Source organism: Echinops telfairi, unplaced genomic scaffold (genome assembly GCF_000313985.2).
Source record: "Echinops telfairi isolate 266 unplaced genomic scaffold, ASM31398v2 ScPeMD7_7467;HRSCAF=8505_1, whole genome shotgun sequence".
NCBI lineage: Eukaryota > Metazoa > Chordata > Mammalia > Afrosoricida > Tenrecidae > Echinops > Echinops telfairi.
Window position 1 is genome coordinate 27615937 of NW_022111368.1, and position 15961 is coordinate 27631897.

Genomic DNA, 15961 nt, shown 5'->3' on the forward strand with positions numbered 1-15961 from the left:
TGACCACGAGGTGTAGAAGGGATCAGGTATTAAGCATCCAAGAACAAAAAATCATATCGTTGTAAAGGTGGGTGAGTGCAGAGTGGAGACTCAAAGCCCATCAGTGGGCAACTGAACACTCCCTTACTGAAGGGTTGTGGGGAGGAGATGAGCCAATCAGGGTGCAGGGTAGCAACAATGAAACATAACTTTCCTCTAGTTCTTTAATGCTTCCTCCCCCCACTATCATCATTGTAATTCTACCTTACAAATCTGGCTGAACCTGAGGATGTACATTGGTACAGATAGCAACTGGAAACATGGGGAATCCAGGATAGATGACTCCTTCAGGACCAGTGGTGAGAGGGGCGATGCCTGGAGGGTGAAGGGAATGTGGGGTAGAAGGGGGGAACCAATTACAAGAATCTAAGTATAGCCTCCTCCCTAGGGGATGGACAGCAGAGAAGAGGGCAGAGGGAAACATCAGACAGGGTAACTTATGACTCAACTATAATAATTTATGAACTATGAAGGGTTCATGGGGGGGAGGAAGGGGGAAATAAGCAACTGATAGGGGCTAGAGTGGGAGGCAAATGTTTTGAGAATGATGAGGGCAACAAATGTGCATATGTACTTCACACAATGGATGGATGGATCGTGATGAGAATTGTACGAGCCCCCAATAAAATAATTTAAAAAAAGAAGAAAAAAAGTGTGTTTGTCATTGGTCAGTCTTCACATGTACTTTGGCCATGTTTATCCATCTGCCTGGTCTGTTCCTAAAGTTTCCCAGCAGCCTGAGACGCTCCGCATGCCCCAAGGGTGGGGTCCTCTTCCCCCTCGCTCCTGCCGGGTCAGGGGTCTTCAGGACAGCCCTGGCTCTGAAGCGGTCCCTCCCTTGGTCACTCGGCTAGAAAGTGAGACAGGCTGTGGCTGACCGGCCAGTAGGGCCTCCGCGCTGCGGCTCCACCGGCACCACTGCGCCCGGACCCCAGCCTCCTCGAGAGGCCAGATCCTAACAGGAGCGCGGAACGCTGCCTCTGCGCTGTAGGCCCACTCTGAGACGGTGGGCCCAGCTGGGGACCAGGAATGACTGGCCGGGCCATCTTCTGCGAGTGAAAGGGAGGACTGCTCTTGGCTGATTTGAGCTTGTCGTTGTTAAATAGGTGCTACACTGTACAAAATTAAGCAGCGCACACATGTGTGGAATAAACAGGAAGTGTGTCCTTTCCGTCTTACCCTCCCCCAAACCTGTTCCCTGGGGTTAGTGTGTGTGCACATAGATGTAGGTTTTGTGTATGTGTATAGACACACGTGCACACACACACACACACACATACACTGTTCTGGAGCGTGTTCTTGTTTTTTTTTTTTTTTTTTTAACATTTTATTAGGGGCTCATACAACTGCTATCCCAATCCATACACACATCAATTGTGTAAAGCGCATTTGTACATCGTTTCTCAAAACATTTTCTCTCCACTTAAACCCCCGACATTAGCTCCTCATTTTTCCCCTCCCTCCCCGCTTCCCCCTCCCTCATGAGCCCTTGATAGTTTATAAATGGGTATTTTGTCATATCTTGCCCTGTCCAACGTCTCCCTTCACCCACTTTTCGGTTGTCTGTCCCCCAGGGAGGAGGTCACACACAGTTCCATGTAATTGGTTCCCTCTTTCCTAACCATTCTCCCTTTACCCTCCCTGTTTCGCCACTCACACCACTGGTCCTGTAGGGCTCATCCGCCCTGGATTCCCTGTATTTTCAATTCCTATCTGTACCAGTGTACATCCTCTGGTCTAGCCAGACTTTTTTCACCCAACAGCACACCGTGGTCGGTGCCCCCGTCAGGCTGCGTGGGGAAGGGATGTACCTTGTTGTTGGGCGGCTTCTTCATTACCCCTTGGGCCCCACAGCCGCGGAGCTAATTCCACTCATCAACCCAGTCCTGTGGGTTTCTAAGACTGTCACTCTGGACCTGAGTGCGTGAGTGACTTTGAATGGCTGACCTGGTGGTTAGTTAGCCTGTGGTGAGCCGCCCGCGTCCACCACACTGTCCCCAGGGCCAGGCTGTGACTGCCTCCGCTCCTCTCAGCTCAGTCTTCGTTGGCCTGTTCCTTCCCACCAGCGGGCCCAGCGCAGACCTGCTGCATCCCACCTCTGAGATGCTCCGCCAGCTGGCTCCTGCTGCCCTTCAGCCTGGCCGCTGCCCTCCCTGGGCTTGTACTTGATGCCCCAGCAGGGCCTGGCACATCCTGCCCTTGTGTACATCCATGTGTCTGCTGCCGCGCGCCCCTCCTGGGATGCCCTCATGGCCCCTGCTGCACCGAGCACTTTTTCCTCCTGTGCCCCTGCCCCGTCCTGTGGATGCACTCACCTGGGGGGCTGCAGCAGTTGGAGCTTTCCAGGGCAGCCCACACCTGACTCACACACACACACACACACACACACACACGTCAGCCCCCGGCACTGGAGATACTCAGTAAAAGTGTGAACAGAACAGAGCCAACGGGTGGGGCTGGGGTCGGGCTCCAGGATCGGTGGTCTGCAGCGAGGGCTTGGGCAGGAGGGGAGGACGTTAGTCCTGCGTCTGATGGGCTCCTCCCCCAACAGCAGGTGGCGCTGTTCCCCACACCAGACCACCAAGCCAGACGGGCAACACCACCTGTCTCTCCTGAGGCTTTGGCTCCGGAGGGCGGGGGCATGGTGCCCACCGCTCTCTGTTCTCTGAAGGGGCAGCCACCTGGCCTCTCCAGGCCACCTTCCGAGCTGCAGGCGTGGGTGCACGGCTGACACTGGCCTCCTGACTCTCGTTTGCCAGGATGCTGGTGGAGAAGTACTTTGTGCCTCAGGTGGTCCTCCCGCAGGTCCATCTGGAAAGACTGTGTTTCTGCCCATGAGCTGCCCCGATCCTGCCCCCTGGACTGCTCATATCTACAGTCTTGGAGCCCCCTGGAAGGGCTGTTCCTCAGGTAGGTGCGCACCTGGGCCCCGGTCATGGGGTTCCTGCGTGAGGGAATCCAAAGCCATGTGTCGGCCAACTTGGTAGTGTCCATTGTTAGGGCTGTAGGTAAGATAGCCACACATGTCTGCTTATCATACTTACTGAGTTTACTCATTTAGGTGCGCATTCTCTAGATAATCGTACATGGGATCGAATAGGAAGTGCTGAGGCCTCTCTCCCACGTCAGTGTCACAAAGCAGCATCTCTGGCACTGTGCCTGGCCCCCCGGAGCCCCCTCCCCGCAGTCTTCCAGAGCAGGTGAGCGTGCGCGTGCATGCTCCTCCACTCGTTCCAGAAACTTCTCAGGTGTAATGCTAACACGGAAAATTCTCGTCTCCACCACAGTTGCACTCTCTCTGAGAGTAGGGCAGCTGATGAAACAGATCTTTAATAAAATAAAAGTCCTTATCAGAATACTGTTCCACACTTGCGATGTTGAGTGAATGTGCCTAAGAGGGAGAGAATGCCTGCAGGGTGGGCAAGAAGGCTGCCCACTGGGTGCTTAGACCATTGCTCTGTTGGGGTCCCCGACCAGGCAAGAGAATGGAGATGGAGCCTGGGGCGGTGGGGGGTGGGGGGGAGCTGCCTCTGCCATCTCATTGAATTAAGCCTTGTGTACAGGAGCTTTGCTGTCTCCTCCAGCGCTTCGGATCTTGCTGATGTCTGTCTTACCCATGCTTGCTGTTGTGGAGTGGCATTGACCTGGTGCCCACTCACAGCAGCCTCCTGTGACCAAGGGGGACTAACTGCCCCTCAGGGGTTTCTAGGTGGAAATTTTGACAGAAGCAACTGGCCCGTCTTTCTGCCGCAGAGCCTCTGGAGGGAGCTTTGCCCGGCAGCTTGACTGTGGCACCACAAGGGCTCCTTTTATGAAGTCCACATCCATCGTACTCTGGACTACAGAGATAATAAAGATAACTCTTACCATTTTGATGTGGCCCCTTTCGAGTTTTTGTTATGAAAAACTTCTAACGTGAATATACCAAGACGCAGACCCGCTATTATCAGATAGCCAATTCTGACGTGGCAACCCGTGTCGAAGGTCTCCCAGGCTTTGTGAATTTTTATGGGACCAGACAGCCTCATCTTTCTCCCACTGTGCAGTGAGGTGGTTTGAACCACTGACCTTGTGGTTAGCAGTCCAGTGCTTAGACACGATAGTACAATGTATGCTCCTGTACTCCTCACTCAACAGTGCTTGGCTCAAGGGCAGTCCTTTTTTAATCCCTACCCCACTCATGGATACCATCTGACCCAACCCTCCAAACCCCACCCCAAACGAATTTCACACTCATATAATTTAATCTATCATTGACTTAGTGTATATCTCAAGAAGATTGGAGTCCATTGTTTGAAGTAACATTGATGCTTATCGTAGTAATTCCTTAATGCCAGACTTTCTCCGTTGTCTTAATATGTTCTTTAGGGCTTGTTTGAGTTAGGTGCTAAATGAGCTCCAAGTATGCAATTAGACAGTACAGTGTTCATGATGAACAACTGCATTGCTTTGATATTCTAACACGTCACCGTTTTCTTCATTCTTTTTGGCATATAGATTTCCAAATTTCCCTGTTACAAGGCAATATGGTTGAGAATATTCTTAAGCATACATGGTTTTCCAGAGAACCAAAAAAGATTCCTAGATGTGAGATTACTGGGTCTGAATAGGTGGACACTGTAAAGATTTATACTGGCCTGCGGATGCATTTGAATTATGGTTTTGGAGAAGAATACTGAGTATACCACAGACTATCAGAAGAATGGAGAAACCTGTCTTAGAAGAAAGCCCAGCTGGAAGGCTCCTTAGAAGCGGGGACGGTGGGACTTCATCGCATGTGCTGCGGGCAGGTTATCAAGAGGCACCAGCGCCTGGAGAAGGAGGACAAAGGAGGCAGGCTTCTGGGGGACGGGCTGGCGGAGCGGCTGCGACCGCGGGCTCAGCACATCGAGGATTGCTGGACTGGCTCACCGGACCGGGCAGTTGTTGGTCCTCTTGGACACGGTTGCTGTGAGGCCACAGCGGCTACGAATGTTGCCAGCTGGAAAAGGTGTCTAATTAAAAGATAATGAGGGTGAGGCGTCAAGGAAAGGAAGAGAAGGAAGAGAGTGGAGCTGCGAAGGAGAGGGACAGAGAGTGGGCTAGAAGGAAGCGGGGAAGAGAGAGGAGGAAGGGAGGCAGCTGCCTGTGCTGGCTTGGCCCTGTGGTTTGTGTTTATGCCAAGTTTCGTGTCCCTGGCTTGATGGAGGGACAGGAGCTATACGACAGATGAGGTGGCCTGTGGAGCAGTGACCTAGGAGCAGAGTGTCCCTGCCAACTGGGGGCCAGGTGGCCACCCAGCTTCCCTGAGTGAGATGTTCAGGTCCTCCCCCCACAAATCCGGTGCCAAGCACAGGGGGAGATGGCGGGCCTGGCCCTCGGATCTCTGGGATGGCTGCTCTGGAGGAGGGCCGTTCCTGACTCCTGCTGGGCAGTGGGAGGGCCACTTCCGCTTTCCGAAGGTCAGGCGTTCCCTCCTCTTGGTGCCAAAGGCTTCACGTCCAAACCCAAGCGTGAAGAAGACTGGCTGCTCCGGAGTTCACCGTCAGCCCGTGAGCGCTGACCGGATGTCGTAGGAAACTCAAGGCTCAGTTTCTTTCTCACCACACCCAAAGCTGACACTTTGTTTGTGTGATTGCGGTTCACATTTGGTGTCCAGATTTTCTACGCGTGGAGTGAGCACGTGGTAAAGAGAGTAGATGTTGTTTTGTTTTGCTTGTGGGTTTGATTTTAATCACTTCTCGAAATAGATTCACGTCTCTCCTGCCTTCCATGAACAGGAAGCCTGTCTTCCCCCCTACTGCACCAAGTGGAGAGTCCTGGCACAGATGAAGTAAGCTACATTTGGCTTCGTCCGACTCGGGAGCTGAGCTGCAGACACCGTCTTCCTGGGGTGGGCCTACCTAGATGCATGGGCAAGAGTGCTTCTGCCCAACCCCACAGACGAGAGCCTGGGCCTGAGCCTCAGGACTGGCCTGTGTGACCTCCTCTCGGTGCCCTGGGACCGGTTCACAGCCCTTTGTCACCACCTGTCCGCTGTGGGTACCGGCAGAGTCCAGGAGCTGAAGTTTGTTCTCCTCCCTAACAGCGGTTCAAAAGGAAATCCAGTCCTCCCAACCTGACACCCACACACTGCTCCCTGGCTCAGGTGGCTCCACAGGAAGCAGAGAGATTGCCTGCTGAATTATTCATAGCTGCCCCCCACCCTCCCGCTGTGTGTGTGCAAGGCAGCAAGTACTCCCTGCAGAAATACTCATGCGTGGGAGGGAGAGTCACAATCCAAGGTCTTCCCACAAGTGCCCAGGCCACTCTTCAGGTGCAGGGTGGGTGTGCCCGTAGGAGCCTGAGTGCCACTGCCCCCCTTTTGCTCAGCAACACAGGCCCCGCCGCCGCAGCCGCCCGCGCTGCCAACTGGAGCAAGTAGGCTGTGGGTGTGCCTCCGTCTCGTTAGCATAGTGGAGGTTGCACCCCAGTGTTCCTGTTTTGCCCTGAGCTAGCTCCTCCTCTTCCCGGTACCCTTTCCTAGAAGCTGGGGTGACAGGCTGAGTCGCCCACCTGACTGCACCTGCCCCGCTGAAACCAGTGCACCAGCAGAAGCCGCTGAGCTGGGTTTTGCTGGGGCAGATGAAGGTGCTCGCCAGAGGGCAGGTCCTGATGGGGCCCAGGCTCCTGGTTTGCCTGTTGGCGGAGCAAAGAAAGAAAAGGAAGAAGATGACCAGCGGGGAAAGTGCTGGCCCTTCTTGGCGTCCATCCTGCCGAGGCATTTCCTTCCAGCCTTCCTTTGAGCCGCTTGGCAAGGGTGCAAAAGCTGGTCTTACATCAATAACTGCGCTAGGCGTTTGCCCCTGTGCCATCACTTGGGCTTCCCCAGGCATGTAGAGACTTTGCCCACTGGGCTGGCTGCCCATACCATAGATGCGGAGATAAGAGGCTAGAAGGATCTTTATTTGGACATTCTCAGGGCCAGATGTTAGGAGGAGTAGGCTCCAGAGGCCCACCAAGCTGAATCAAGCTGGCCCATTCTTTGGCTTGTGACGCGCCCTGCCTTCCACTTCCTTCCTTCCTTCTAGTCCCAGGGGTGCTGAGGGGACCGATACAGACGTCTGCCGTCTGTCATTGCTGCGGTCACGGCTGGGGATTTGCAGTCCAGGGCTGTGACTCCTTCTGCACCCCTGCCAGCACAGACGCAGGCCCACAGTGAGACCCTCCCTCCGGGAGCCAGGCTGATGGCTCACAGTCCCCTACGTGCATGGCCCCTGCGGATGGGGGCCCCTCCCCTCCCCCTCCAGAGTCCTCCCCCACTCACAGGATGACTTCAGACCCTCAGCACTGGCTTGGCTGCTGGGCTCCGGCGTGGACCCCTTGCCAGAGTTCTTGATATGGGTTTTTATGCATCTGCACCGGAGGGGTTGCCCGTTCACTGCCCTCCTCCCAGCCCCCCACCCCCACGCTGCCCCAGGCAGGTGCCACAGGAAGGACTCTCCTTCCTGCCCCAGAGTCCAGACCTGGGCCCTTCTTGTTGGGCCAGGCTCCAGGTTACCTCCCGCCACCAGCTGTGCCTGCTCGGTCCAGCCAAGGTGAAGCAACACTCCTCCCTGGCGCTGAGCAGACACTCGGCTTGTGACTGTGCCGGCTGGCGGGGTGCTGCCTGGCTGCATCTCATCTAGCGCCACACAGAGAATTTCTCCAAAGCTAGCGGCTTGGACGCTTACTCTCCGGGTGTGAGACCGAGCGTCCGCCCAGCAGCAGTGAGCTGGGTCCTGCCTGGCAGACTGCTCTCTCAGGCCGTGGAGCAGGAAGGAGTTGCCGTGCCTGGGGAGGGGGGTGGGGGATGGGGAGTTTCTCCCCCAGAGCAGCACGTGGAAATGCATTGATCTGAGCGAACAGGGTGTGTGCTGTCAAGTCTCCCACTGGGGCGTTGGCAGCACGCCCCGGGACCAGAATGCCGGCGCATGCTGTCTCCTGCGAATCCCCGCAGCCTGGCCACACGGCCACTATGAGAGGCGCCCCTCCCCCCCCAGACTGTGGGCCACAGAGGTGCCTGCTTGCATCCTGGGTGCTGCCCTGTGCTTCTGCCGGGCATCTCAGTACGTTCTCGGGGTCCCTGTGAACATGTCTCCCTGAGGGCGTCTGTGTGGCTGGGCACGTGGGGTACAGGGGCGTGTGCCAAAAGCCCTGGAGTGCATGTGTGTGTGCATGTGCAAACAGGGTCGTGTCAGTGCTGTGAACTTCACACAGCGACAGACACAAAGCGGCTCTCTCCTCGGAATCTCAGTGATGGGGTGGGCGGGGTGGGGGGGGGCAGAGTGCAGTTTGCCAGTCGCTTGGACATATTCAGAGAGACAGTAGCTTGGCTTGGAGGAAAATCCCTGTTTGAGAGCATTCTGTTCCCGGCAGGATAAAATACGATGCTCTTTTAGGAAAGAGAGAAAAGGCGGCGGAGAAGGCTGACCTAACACAGGAAATCTCTATGGAGTCGCGCCATGACACGCCAGCATGGACTTGGCCATCCAAAAGAACAAGCGCTTCTTGTCATCTGTGTTCATTGTCTTTACGACGGAGCTAGAGGGAGAACAAGGGCCATTCACAGAATGCAGACCCGAGAAGAGTCCCCACCAAGCCCAGTGAGAAGGAGGATGGGGAAAGTGGGGCCACTGGGTAAGCGTGAGACTGCCACCCTCAAGGCCAACGGTTCAGATCCACCAGCCGTTGGTCCCTCGGCAGAAAGACGAAGCCGCATGCTTCCGTGAAAATCTCCATCCTCTAAAGGCCAGCGTCCGTTGGAACCCTTCCATGGCAGTGGGTTTTGGGGGGGATTGTTGTCTGAACTCTTTCAAAATGGTACTTGCCTTTCCCCCCAGGACCTAAAACCACATGAAACATTTCAACTCTTGGTCTTACAAGTTAGATTCTCCCAAAGCAACAGGGTGTTCGCAGCATGGATCCCTTTAGCTGTGCCAATCCACGCGGGACACTTGCCCGTTCATTCCTCTGCACGTGCAATTCAGTGACAAGGATTAGCATCCACTACCTGCGTGCCCCGCCCCCCCCTCTGTTCCCAGAGTGGTAGCACCCTGATTTTTGAGAGCTGCTGTCCAGAGGGAGAGACCCATCACCAAGATGCCGTGGGGAGGGGCAGCCCTGTGGCCCCCAGCTGCTTCTGGCCGGCCCTTGCCGGGATTGTTTCTATAGAACCCTGTGTGGAGCCCTTGTCTGCTATTTCCTTCCCAGAATCTCCCCATCCTGGACCCCTTTCTCTTATTTTCCCATCTTCTCAGGTGTCCTCCTTTGTTTCGGAAAAACACCAGCCCCGGCAGAAAGGCTGCGTGTAACCAGAGCCCGGGGCACTGGCTGAGGGCCCCAGCCGTAATTCTGCCTGCCTGCTGCCGCCCGGAGCCGGAGCTGGAGCCGGGGGAGAGGCGTGCCTCCTCGTTCTCGCCTCACCCTTTCCGCGGTGCTGGTGTCTTCTTCAGTGCCCCCTCTCTTAGGTGGAAAAGACCGAACACAGTACCCGGCCGTGAGTGCTGAGACCCCGCTTTGGCAGGCAGGAGGAAGCCCCCTGGTTCTGACCGCTGTGGTTCTGCTGACAGCGCCCCGCCGCAGGGCCTTCAAAAGCCTTTCCACTGATACTCTGGCCCCTGATGGGCTCTGTGGCATCAGCAGAGTGATGTTGAACAATGAGACTCTCCCGCAGGTTTCGGGGCTGCAGGGGCATGGCAGGTCAGCTGGCGAGTCAGCTTCTGCAGCCTGGCCGCCAACCGGCAGGACCTGGAGGCCCCCCTAGCCCCCCTTCCCCCTTTGCCCCCACCAGTCTTCACCAGCCCAGCGGCTCTCCTTCCTTCACACGGGCCTGCTGAACAACCTCTACCTGCGCAGGCCTGACTGCCCCGCCCCCCTGCTGCAGTGGCTGTGCCAGGTGAGGACCTCAGACCTGCCACTAGGTGGCGGAGCATCCCAGCTTAGTAGCTCGGCAGGTCTGCTGGGCTCGGGCTGGCCCGCCACTGGCCTGCCAGCCAGGAAGGCACGGCGCTTAACCTCTTCTTGCCTGGGGGCTTATCCCAGACTGAGAGGAGGGAGTACCAACCTCTTAGTAAGCCTTGATCCTTGTGGGGGTCTCACGGAGCTAGGGATGGAGCCAGAGCTTTTGCCTACCCACCCCACCACCATGTTGCCTCGCAGGAGGCCGCCAGAAGCTTTACCTTGGGGGCTTTCCAGTGGGGACTTGTGGGGGAATCTCACAGTGATCCCACCATGCTGATCAGTGTCTGCCTCCTCGGTGTCAAAGCTCATCTCCCACGAGGCCATCAGTTCCTGCCCCCTGGCCCATGTCCATAAGCAAGGAGGGGGCTTATGGACATGGTGTGGGAACCCCCCGTCCTCGTCAATCTGGACCAGGGGATGCTCTGCAGGTGGAGGTGGAGGTGGGCTGGGAAAGCCAAGAACCGCTGTTCCATTGCCCCAGTTTATTCCACCCGGGGTGGTTGCCAGTCGGGCTGCCAGCTGCAAGGTCAGCAGTTCCACATGACCGAGGGAGGAAGACGGAGCTCCCGTAAGGCGTGGCAGCCTCGGAATAAGGCGTGGCAGCCTCGGAAACACACAGGGTCATCTCCGTGGCAGTGAGGTTTTGCTGCTGCTGCTGCTGCTGCTTCTGACACGGTTTAATTCACAGCAGACGTATTGCCGGTGCCCCCCACCTCCTCGCTGCTCTGGGTTCGAAACCTCTCAGAGAGAAGCTGGCCAGTGGGAGTAGGGTGTCTGTCAAGGCACCAACTGTTGTGTTTTGAATGCAAGACATGAAACAGCAGGCCTTGACCCCCTTCCAGGACTGGCTACTTTGTAGCAGGCTGTTGCTGTCCGCTGGAGCCTGGGCCACAGCTGCAAACTGGAGCTGCCATCCAGGGCTGGCTTCTTCATGGACCGCCTTCGCCTGGGCAGGCAGGCTGGCTGCCTTCCACAAAGAGCCCTCCAGTGCTCTCCTCTCCTCTTTGGGGTCCTCCTTGCCCCGAAGGAAGAAGACGCCCTCAGCTCTGCGGATTCTTGCGTGACTCTGGCTCTCCCCCCTCCTACAAGCCCGGCGGCGCCTCCCGGCTGATTAAGTGGGAACAGTGCGGCCATTCTTGGTCGGCCCCAGCAATGCAGCCTCTCTGGGCTGGCTCCTTGCACAGGCTCTGACAGGACCCACAGTGGAGCTTTGGGAGACACAAAGAATCCATCCGAGACATCACCCACAGAGAGTCCTTGTGTGACCCTGATACGGTGGCGCGACGCCTTCGCTGTGGGTTGGTCTCCATGTGGCCCCGTCCCTGAGAGGGGTGGGTGAGCCTTCTCTTCTCTCCCCTCTCAATCCTACCCCTCAGAGGACTCTGAGCTCCGACGGGGCTGGTTTGACTCTGACCTTCCCTCCGGCCAGGTGTGCATGATTCACAGGTGTGCAGCCAAGGAACCATGTGTCATTTCTGCTTTGGTCTCTTAATTTGTTAAGTGGGGCCCACAGAGCCGAGCCGCTCACAGATCCACTGAGTCGTCCTGGAAACTGCTTTGCCCCGTCTTAGGGTCCCGTCCACAATGGTGACGCTGCAAGTTCCTTTCTGAGGTTTCAGGTTCTTGCAGCCTGGGAGCAGACTTTTCAGGGATTCCAGTAGGGTCATTCTGGTTTGACCCCTGCTGAGAATTTCAGGGGGTGGGCAGTCAGAATCTGCATTTGAACAAGATCCCCAGGTGATTCTTAGGTATGCTTAAGATATTTACATAAGAATCACCTGGGCATCTTGCTCAACTGTAGATTTTGATTCACTATATCTGAGAGCCCTGGTACCAGAGTGAGTTACTCAGAGTGAGTAGCAGGTTGGGCTGCTAACCTTAAGATCAGCAGTTCGAAGGCCCTAGCCGCTCCTTGAGAGCATGACATGCGGTATTCTACTCTGGCAAAGAGTTACAGCCTCCGGAAACCCACACGGGCAGTTCGACTCTGAGTGAGTGTGGGATTTTTAGGGGCGAGATGGAAATGCAGGGTACCTGGGGGAGAGGGGGAGCAGACGAATTGGTTGGAAACCCTCCTATTTTCCCCATTCCAATGATATTTGATCATTCATTCATTCAGCAGGCCCAACCCTTTCTGGTCATTCTGAATGAAGGAGTGATCCAGGCCTTTAGACTCCAGTAGGGACCAGTTAGATGCAGCCTGGGGACTAGCTGGGTCCTTGGACAAGGCACTTTGTTTGCTCTAAGTGATCAGCGAAGGACTTGGCTCAGGGCCCTTGGCCACAACAACTGGATCGGGAGTTGGCCTGGGAGCTTGCTGAGAGCTTCAGTCCTGAAAGGAGGTGTGCACCACTGCACCCACCATACCTACTTCCCCTCTTTACCTCCCTGCGCCCCACCCCACCCCCGCCCTCTCCCAATCCCGCCAGAAAGCATAGTGGAGATGTGACTGACTGGGAACTCTAGCACAGCAGGGCTGCCCACAGGCAGGGATGCTGCTGCCGCCAAGGTGCTTGGCCCTCCTTAAGGCCTGGGCTTGTGAGTGTGGCCCCAGACCTGGTGGTGCTAGCAGACAGGATGGCTGTCCCATTCCTCTCCCTATACCATACTCTCCAGCTTACGACCCCAGACTCCTGGGACAGCCAACTAAGGGTTCCAGGGGTTTGGAGTCAGGCCGATGAGCCCCCAGGTTCCCTGTGGATGTGTGCTCTGTCCTGGGGGGCTCACAGAGCTGGGCCCCTCAGGTGACTGCCCAGGATGCTGGACTGGGCAGGGACAGGCCCTGTCATTGGGCAGCAAACTGGTCCAGGTCCACCCCCGGGGAGGGGAACTTGTTCTCAGCCCACACCGCCTGTGCTCTGGAAGGACTTGGCTGTGACCACAGCCAGAGACAGCCAGAAGGGCCCAGACTCCCTCCCAAGTTGGAAGGGATTGGAGGAGGAGCCAAGTCACCTGGGCGGGCTTCACTGCTTGTGTTGCTGTGTGACCTTGGTGAAGTTGCTTGACCTCTCTGAGTCTAGCCTGGTGTCCTCATCTGTAAAATGGGAATAATAATAATGTTGCCTCCTGCCTCACGGACTCATGAGGATCAAAGGGGACAATGTACTCCGGGCTAGCCCACAGTGCCCTCTGAAAACGCCTTACGGCGATTTCCCCACTGGGACGACCCATCTAACCCATGTCTCCTCTTCCCAGCTGCTGACATGGCCTCCAGAAACTTCTTTGGAAGCCTTTGGGCTCCTGTGGGACCTCAGCGTGGATAGGTTCTCCCTCCATTCGGTCAGTGTGGGGTTTGGGTTGGAGGCTTTGTACTCTCTCTCCAGGCTCTCAGGGTGCACAGGACTCTGATCCCCTCGGGAGTCCAGCACACAGGGTGTGCCTATAAGGATGAGGCAGCATCGGGCCCTCTTTGGTCGTGGCTCCAGCATGTTAGTAAAAAGCTGAGCCAGCAGGCTCTTTGGCACCTTGACTCCATCTCAGAGCCAAGCCGAGCCGAGCCGAGGCTGACCTTATGCACTCCGGGGTCCACAGGCAGCTCAGGGAAGCTGGGTGTCTCTGGCTCCAAGTGGGCAACGTGCTCCCAGGTTTTTTCTGGGAGCCCCCCAGTTTGCTTGGGGGAGGGGTCCAGGAACATCCCCTTCAAATCAGGGAGGCTCTTGGGTGTGCAATCACAGTGGGTGGAGCTGCTGCCACTACCACTCCTGTTGTGTCCAGAAGTGGTGTGGGGGAGGGGGGCGTGGTGACTGGGGGTGGTATTTATGTCATCTTTCTACTTGATGATATTCTGAGTTCTACAGAGGCAATTAATGTCCCGTTTGTGGCTGCACCCTTCCAGGTCTGTCATCATTCAGTACCTGAACCTAGACACTTTGGCACCAAAAAAATATCATGTAACCAGTCACAGTTGCTTACAGCAGGCAGACAGAGGCATTCACGGTGCCCAGACCCGCCTCGGCCCCAACTGGCCCCAACTGTCGTCGGCCCTCCCTCTCAGAGCTCTCTAGGCCAAGGCTATGGGCCGAGATGCATACATCTCCCGCCTCCAACCCTGCTCTGATGCTTCCCCTGCTTCAGGAGTTGGGCCAAGTTGGGAGCTGGGGCGGCAGCTGTCAGAATTCCAGACTCCTCCCCACCCCCACCACCGCCACCACCACTATGTGTCCCCCCCACTCCCCCATCCCGTAGACCCCTCCAACTACTGTCTTGTGAATAGCACCAGTCTCAGCCTCCTCTCCCTTTTCATAACCTTTGCCCCCACTGCCCAGGCTGCCCTTTGGGGTCTCTGTAGCCCCCTCTGCAGCATGCCTGCCCTTTCGGAGAACATAGGCCTCCCTTGTCTTGCTCTTCCCCTGCACACAGTGGTATGTGTCTCCCCCCTCCACAGAGGCAGGGGGACATCCCACTCTCCCTGGCTGCTGTCCACACCGAGCGCCCAGCTCTGCTGTGAAAGAACAGCGACCCCCTGCTCATTAGAATGTGTGGACACAGGCCTAGGGAACTCCACACCTGAGGCCGGATCTCAACAGAGGCAGGCTCGGGCAAAGGCCGGGTGTCAGAGAGCCTCCCCAAAGCTGGAACTGAAAAGCGACCAGCAATGCACAAGCCCTTCCTGAGGTTGCACTGGGCCCGGCTCGGGCACACACACGGGAGTCTCGGGCATCGCCATCTGTCAGCTACCGTGGGACCTGCAGACCTTCGAATTGTACCCGCGATTTGTGGGCACAGTTTTAATTGACCGGGCCTTTCTCTTACATGGACTGCGAGTGTTTCTGTGCATGCACGTGTGTCAATGTGTATCCTGTCCTGGAGGTTGTGTGACTCATAGCTGCCCTAGGCGGTCCTCTCACTCACTGCCACCACATCAGTGTCAATGTCAATGTCAATGTCAACGTCAACGTCAATGCTGACTCACAGTGCCAATACAGGGCAGTGACCGCATATGACAGGGCAATTCTGAGGCTGTAACTCTTTATGGGATTAGACAGCCTCATCTTTCTCCTGCAGAATGGCTGCCGATTTCACACGACTGACCTAGAAGGGCGTTACTCAGTCACCCTGTCCCAACGTGCGTCCTGAATAAGAGCTGGGCTGGTTCTCCTGGAGTGAGAAACACACCGTCACCGAGGCCAAGCTCCTTAGTGATCTCATAGAGGAAGGGTGTCCTGGAAGCTTCCCGTTGGATCTTCTATCACCCCTCCAGGGCAGAGGGGGGCGTACAGGGATGAGAAAGACGTGCTTTGCTCCCTCAGAAGGTCTAGAGCCAAATTGAAGTGGTCATGTTGTGCAATTACAATATGAGAAAAGGGGTTGGTGCAAACGTAGAGGAATTCCAAGGGAAGTCGAATGACTTGGTGGGGAGGGGAGGGCAGTGAGGGGAGATAGTAATCAGGAAGTGCTTTGTGGAAGGAGGAGCAATTGAACCATCTCGCAACAGAGTTATAAGGCAGGAAACGCAGATTCAGGTGCATATTGGGACCAAGTGAAATTAGTACATTGACAGCCCCAGGCCTGTTTTCGTTTGGCCTTTAAAATATATATATATACACATACACCAAATACGTATGAGAAGTTTATTATCTCCCATGACAAGAAAACTTCGAGGTGAATGGTTCCAGGTATATTCAGCATATCTGCAACAGGTTAGCTTCTGGCCAGCCTTTCTCACTACTTCTTCTCATGGCGTCAGATGGCAGCCATCGCTCCAAGTGTCATTCAGTACACGGGAGACTCTATGAGTGTTGTTCTGTACGCGGGAGACTCTGAGTGTCATTCTGTACGCGGGAGACTCCGAGTGTCGTTCTGTACTCGGGAGACTCAGAGTGTCGTTCTGTACGTGGGAGACTCCGAGTGTCCTTCTGTACTCGGGAGACTCCGAGTGTCCTTCTGTACGGGAGACTCCGAGTGTCGTTCTGTACTCGGGAGACTCTGAGTGTCGTTCTGTACCGGGGAGACCCTGAGTGTC